Source organism: Halyomorpha halys, unplaced genomic scaffold, assembly GCF_000696795.3.
Source record: "Halyomorpha halys isolate HHAL.00 unplaced genomic scaffold, Hhal_1.1 Scaffold39.1, whole genome shotgun sequence".
Classification (NCBI taxonomy): domain Eukaryota; kingdom Metazoa; phylum Arthropoda; class Insecta; order Hemiptera; family Pentatomidae; genus Halyomorpha; species Halyomorpha halys.
Genome location: NW_027109179.1, coordinates 804066 through 812103, shown reverse-complemented (window position 1 = coordinate 812103; position 8038 = coordinate 804066).

The following is an 8038-nucleotide window of genomic DNA, read 5'->3' as shown; positions in this document are numbered from 1 at the left end:
AGAATTAGTAGTTTTCTTGATATTCGACAAAATTTTGATTTCTAGTTGTTCGACTTTTTTTTCCTATAAAAAACAATATCTTAGGAAGTGTAAGACGAGCAGATTTCTGTCAGCGCTCAAATTAAAGCTAGTTTAATGTACTATATATGTAGTAGTTTATAACACTTATATTCCCAAGAGTAGGAATTTATGTATATGAATTTTGCACATGAAATTTTGTCCAAACAACTATAAATCAATTTATTTTAGCAAATATCATTGAAACTAATACTCCTACGAATATAGGAGTTATAAACTACTTTATAGCACATTAAATTAGCTTTAGTTTTAGTTGAATAGTAGTGATTCACTATCATGAACTATATAATTGAATTCACATAAGTGATAAGGCACTGACCAACAGTTTTGTATATTTATCAAATTTTACAGGCTATATTGTTCTTTATTGTTTGTTTTTTTACAACAAAAACCCAAAGGTTTATCTATACCTAATAGTCATAGAGCAAAGCACTGTACCATGAGTTTAGGTTGTGAAATGAAAATTATCGATATAGCTTATAAAATATAATTTCACAAAAATATTGATTCATGTCTTATGGTATATAATGTTCAATTGGGATTTAGCTATATCACAAGTAAAGTTACACTTATGATAAACTTATGACTCCTGTACTTCTAAATATGTATAAAATGAAGTAATCAGAAGTATGAGCTATAATTTGTTACTAACATAACATTGTATATATTCCTTAATTATTACAATTATTCCTTAATTATTATTAATTATTTTAGTGTATGGACCTGTCGATTTGTCTGTTTTAACTTATTTATTCATTAAATTGTTTTATTATTATTATTTTTTTTAAACTTATTTGTCTATTCAAGTATTTCTTTTAACCAACTTTTTATTATATTTTCCTTTAAATCTATGTATTAGTTTTGTTTTGGTAAAATGTATTTATTTGTTTGTTTTTATGTAAACAGATCTACTGCTGTGACTACTATTTCTCTGGTTTGATCGCATATTAATGTCTAATAGTGAATTTGTTTAACGGGTCACTGGAGAGGATCTGAGAGGGTGAATTGGGGAGAGTGAATTTGTCGATCAAATGAAATAAAAATTGTGAAATGGTGAAATGGAAGGGACAAGAAAGGGGAGAACAAATGAATGAATTGAAATCTTTGTATTTAGTGTGTAGACTGAAATTGATTGTAAAAGGAAACGGTGAGCAAAAAAAACAAACTGTTTTCTTTCTTTTTTATTATATCATGTAAATATATGTAATTTATATATGTCCGATAACGGATTGATTAGTATGCTGTGTAATGTAGCAACCTGATGTATTTGGGCAGCATGGATGAATAAAGCATTTCTCTCTCTAATGACTTTTAGATTACTTTGTGCTAGTGTACTACATACTAGTGTTGTGTGGTGTTTATTTATCGATTAATATATAAATAATTTAATAAGTTTATATTTAAACATGTTAATATTATTATATTTGCAAATTTATAACTTTAATAAATAAACTTTACCAGAAAGAATATACTGAATCATGAAAAAGTAATTTCATACAGGCTGTGCCTCTCACTGGCCTTTGCAAGCTTAGTAGAATCATTAAAAACAGTACTTTCTTGGGATACAGCCAATAAGCACCTTATTTCCACTTCTTTCACCATTCACCTTTTATTTCAAACCTATCAGTAAAGCCCCATAGAGTAACATTCCTGCAAAGACTGGAAGCAAGTCCCTAGCCAGGACTTGCATTCTTCTTTTATGACTGTGGACTATTACCCTGCAGAGTGAAGTTTCCATCCTTTGAGGACTTATGGCTTGCACCCAAGTTTTCATCCTTCCAGGACTTATGGCTTGCACCCAAGTTTCATCCTTCCAGGACTTATGGCTTGCACCCAAGTTTCCATCCTTCGAGGACTTTTGGCTTACAGCCATAAGACTCATCCTGCCTAATCACCTCCTTACCAGCTACTTAAACTATTTGAGCATGCATTGTCGAAGCCTTCTGCTGTACAGGACCTCATATTGTCAATTGGTATCAGATCTAACACAGCTACATTGACAACTTAAACTTTAATCATTCAATTTTTGGTTTTAAAAAGATTTGAGTAGAGATTAAAAATTGTGTTAATGTTATTTCAAATAAAAAATTAAGATCTTAGACAGTTAAAATATTGCTACTATATAGTTAACAAGTACATTGGAATTTATAAATATGTTAATCTTATTTTTTTTTCTAGAACTACTTTAACTTTAATATTTGAAGGGCTCCCTCTAAAAAAGTATAAAAAGATCATTTCTGACCTTATCTGACTGGTACTAGGAATGAATCAATCTTACATGTTTTAATGTGAAAAAACTGAATATAAATGTTAATTTGGTCAAAGGTAAGTCATTTTTACGAGATAGTCCAAAATTGCAACAGAGTGGATACCAAGGAAACGAAGACCAATTACAAGATTGCGGGATGGGATAGTGCAAAGAGTGAGAGACTGTTAGGCTACTGTGGCTGAAAATAGGGACCTAAGGACTAAAGTTATAAAGAATTTGTTGTAAACTATCATTTATAGCCAAGAGTTCAATTACATTGTAGAAATTATTTTGTTTAATTATGGGCAAATTATTATTTTATTTTAAGTCTTTGTATAACTTGTCTTTAAGTAATTGTTTATAAAGCAGACTTATACCTCCCAAGGGAGAGGCTTTTAGCTCTCTATAGAATGGAAATAAAGCTGTTATTATTATTATTATTATTATTATCATTATCATCATTATTATTATTATTATAAGTCATTTTTACTTATCCATAAAAAAGTTAGAAAAAATGTTATTTCATCCTTGGTGGCTGGATTTGAATAAGTTTTAAGATAGATTATTTAATTCATTAATTTAAATTCATGATTGGTCTATTTGATTATTCATTTTATATATAATATAGGTGTATTTTAAAACAAAACAAGTACATTTTCAATTTTTTTGTAATGAACAGTCTCGTTACTAGATTATCATAAGGTAAAAGAATTAGTTTCAGAAATAGTAAAATCACATCTTCTTTAACTGTTTAGAAAAAAAAAATCCTTTTATCTTATGACAATTTAGTACCAAAACTTTTAAATAAATGAATTAATTAAAATTGGACTAGGCTGGTTTTGGAATTCAACATCTGATATATTCTGTTATATTTTAGTTTGTATTGTAATATTCAAAAATTATTTATAAAAAATAAAGGGAAATTTTATACTTAATTATCATATCTTAAGTATAGCTTGGGTTCAAATTAAAAGCTTTAATATTAAATAGATAGCAGAATTTTATAACATAATAGACTCTTAATCTCAGGGCGGGTTTGTAGTCAATCAGAACAGACAGTTGTTTATAAACTATCTGTACAAATATAATTAAATTCTATTTTGTACAACACTAACCAATTTATGCTCTTCTATGATGACAGATGGTTTTCTTTCTCTTCTTTCTCAACAAACTACACTTGCTTTAAACAATATTTCAGCAAATCAACACTGACTTTAAACAAAACCTTGGTTCTCTAGAAGTTTTCAACTCACTTCTCATCCACCGAAGTGTGTTGTTAGGCAATCCAAACAAAGAATGCCTTATTCTTCTTGGGTGACTCATCGATGTCCTCCTTTTCAAGATGTCTGCCCTTTAGCTAGACAAAAGATGAAGAGGACCTCCTCCATCCAGGAAACATCATTCCCCGCCCGTACCTAACCAATGAATCCAACAAAAACCAAGTTTTCTTCCTTTCCCTTCTCTAGGTGTGTTAGTTCTCAACATCGATTGTAGCACTACGGTTTTGAGTTTTTTCTTATGATTTCCTTAATGAATAATTTTCTTTAATACTTATTCTTAACTTCTATTTTTTCTTAAAATTTCTGTAACTACAATTATGATGGGAAGTTAAATAAAGCTTTTAAAATATTTGAATCTGCTCAATATGGCCGCGATTCAACAAACTTTTCGCAAGACACACACCGCCATCTTCTTTGTTTTGAATAATGATCTTTCCACTCCATATATGACTGATCAAAATTGGTTAGCTTTCTTTTTGGTTTAAAAAAGCAAATGAACAATATTGAAATTTTGATACATAAAATAAATATGGAGGCCCTGATGAAGCCCTACAACATAGGGCGAAACGTTGGCTCAAATAAAAATAGTATACACATTTACTATTTGAATTTTTTTTACCGCACCCAGACCATATTCCATTCATAAAATAAAAACGTAACTAAAATCATTTATAAAAATAACTATTTACTCATAAAAGATGATATTACAGTATGTAACGATTTCAATAAATTAATACTTAAAATTAAAATTAAACTATAGCATGAGTTATATCATAAATTATTGTTGGAACGTTTTGTTGATATTTATATAGTTTACACTCCTTTTTAAAAAGCAAACTTTGAAGTATTAGCTGCAGCAATCAAACCTATGTAAAAATCTTACTCTCATTAACACCCATTCTAGTTTTATATCAACTAAACTCAAACAATTTTGGGATACAAGTTTATTGATAGGCTAAAGTTTCAAATTATTAAATAAATTTATGACGTTGTTGATTACATATTAGGCAAAGTTGGAGAAATTCAGATAAAAATTTTGTGAAAAATTTGGAAAATTCTGTTATGAAAAATACTAATAAAATTTTAAAGGAACTGGATTCAGTGGTTCCCAGCAATGTTGGCAGTAACCCATTAATTTTAAGTACATATAATTTTGTTTCCATCATGTTTGTTGAAATAGAAAGATAACTTTATAAATATAAATTTATTTTAAACAATAAAAGTTTAGGTTTTTAACAAACCGATTAACGACTTATTCCTTTGTCCTTTATTTACTCTTTTTATAACACCAAGTAGTATTTAAATACAGTCATTGCTGATTTTCTTTTTAATACTAATTAAAAGTTTCAATTACTTACATATTTTATTTTTTAAAAAGAATCTCAATCTATGTTTTTATCCATTTACAAATATATTGTTATAAATTTACATACTTGTTATTTCTTATTTGTTATGATGTTATTTAATTATTTGGTTATTCATATGTAATTTTTTAAATATTATCATTTATTTATCCTTCTTTAATATAACCAGTGCTGATTTTTTCCATTATTAATTGCAAATTTCTATTATTTTGATATTTAAGTTTTTTTAAACATGATTGTATGAATAAATGGTTATATGATATTTCATATCATATAACTTTTAAAATTGTTTTTGTTTAAATTTAATCCAAGATTAAGATGGGCGGGACATGTAGGTCAAAGCAATCCATCAGGACACCTCTAGTAACCATGAATGTCAGTATAGTAGGCAAGAGATCACGTGGGAGGCCAAAAACAAGATGAACAGACAGAATCAACAAAGATGCGAAAGAGCTACATGGAGCAAAATGGAAAGCAGTACCCCAAGATAGACAGTTGCAGAGATGGCTGGTTGGGACGGCCAAAGATATACAGTCCTCAGAGCCTTAGAACTGAAAAAAAAATTATTTACTGGATACAAATCTGGGCTCTGATTGTTTTTAACCTCAAAAAATTTATTGAAATGGTTCATTTTATATTTCTTTTAATAAACCTATAAAATATTGTAAGTGTAGAGTTGTGAAAAATTAAACAATGCTCTATAAATGTCTGTGATGTCACTAATTTTTTATCCTTTTTAACACAATTTACATTTTAAGAAACTTATATTCAAACAAACTTAAATATAGATAACAACAAAATTGAGGGAAATGTATTGTTAATCAAAATAAACTATTCTCAGAGTTAGGTACTGTAAAAAATGATCTCTTGTCTACACATGAACATTTTAATATCTTCCAAAAGATGAATAAGGCAATATTTCTTGTCTAACATCTGAGCAAGTTGCCAGATTTGGCCATAAATTTTAATAATGCTTCTTTGTAATTTTTTTTCATCTCCCATGACTTACAAAAGCTGATATTTTTTCTTCCTAAATAACCATTATAAATTCTTCTATTTATGGATTTACCAATGAATTTATGTTAGAATTTAGAATTACCTATTAATTTACTTACATTTTAAAAATAAAAATATTTTAATATCTTATATAAAATAAATTAGGCAATTTTTCTTACCAAACTTTTGAACAGGCTGCCTAATTTTCCAATAAACATTAATAAAGTTTTTTTTCTTCTGTTTCATAATTTAATGTTAATTAAATTTATTCTATGGGCTGTAAATATGGAGCTAGAAAATTATTTATTTGAATTTAATGATAAATTGAAGAAAATGAAACTATAAAAGGAGATAATAGAGGTAATTGTTTCTAAATTAAAACATAAGAAAAAAATCCTCTTTATTGAATAAAATAAATTGAAACCTATGTAATTATTTAAAATATATTTGTAGAAAAAAAATTAAATTGTATATAACCAAAAGATGGCTTATTATTGAAATTGAAAATATGCATTGCTACATCCCATTAAAGGGCAGGCAGGGGCTCAGGACGTTGTAAGGAAGTACAGTTTCATGGACAACATTTGTACAAGGAGGTGATTTTTTTATGATCACACTCAGCTTCCAGATTTTTTTCAAACTAAGGGCACCTACTTTATGAGGATGGATATACCCCTAAGGGCTTCAAGAACCCACAGGGTCTACTCACAGCTCAGTAACAAAATATATAATTATCTGCTACAATCGAATTCGAACCAGGGTCCTTGAATTAGTATCACAATACCTTATTCACTGAGCCACCCCACTGTTCTGACTTATTATTAAAACAATTAAATTTAGTAATAGTAAATAGAAATAGAAATTAAATTAATTATAAATTAATCAGCACTTTTTGAGAGACTTGGATTCAATAGTTGGTAAGCACTGTTTCTTGACTACAATTGTGTAAGGAGCTAATGCAACAAGAATCAAGCTCAACAGCCAGTTTTTTTTCCCCAAATTAACAAAAGCTACTGCATTAAGGCTAGGTGTGCCCTAGAATAGTTTCATGACCCATATTCTAATCCTGGCTGATTTAACAGAATCTCCATTGTCTACCATAGGTGGGACTTGAACCTGGGCTGGGAATTAGAAGTGCAGTGCCTTTTCCACTTGGCTATCCTGATCCAATTTTTCTTCCTAAAGAGGAAAAAGATAAAAATTTATATTAAGCCAGATAAAAAACACATTTATAATTATTGGAAGATTGCTGATTGACCGTGTGTATCAATGAATGGAATATGGTCCGGGTACGGTCAAATAAAACTCAAATAGTAAATGGGAGTACTATTTATATTTGAGCCAATGTTTCGCCCCACATTGGAGGGCTTCATCAGGGCTAAAAAAGATACAAACACTAACATAGTTACAAAAAAAAAACATATGTAGAACATAAAAGGGGTATACAATGAAACGTAAAATTTAATTTAAAAAAATTAAAGGTTATAAACAATAAATGAAAATGGTTATAGTAACCGAAAGATAAGAGATAAAATAAGAGAAGAAAAAAGAATTAAGAGATGGGAAGGGAAAAGAACAAAATGAAATGAAAATTGATGAGAGACAGAATTCATACGTGTTTTGTCGGAAGTCAAAGTCAGAATGAACCGTTTGTATTGAGAGGAGTGGGGATGGCAGTTAAGTATGTCACATAATAATGAAAATAATTTTAAAGTAAACAATGTAAAAAATATTAAAATTAGGTAAACAATAAATGATAATATATATGATGGAGGGGGAGAAGAAATATTACAAAATTATAAAATAAAATAAATAAATAAAAAAAAAAAGAGTTTTATTTGACTGCATCCAGACCATATTCCATTCATTTATAACATTATAACTTATTTTATAGAAACTCAAATTCAAAATTTTTTATGATTGTAATACTTCCCCATACTTAATATTTCATATGTAGAATAGTGATAGTAAACAATTTATTTCTTTTAATAACATCCTAAAGGCTATGATGGCTCTACAGGGGCAGTCAAACAGAAATACCAGGTCATTCAAAAAGTCCTGTCGTTTTTTTG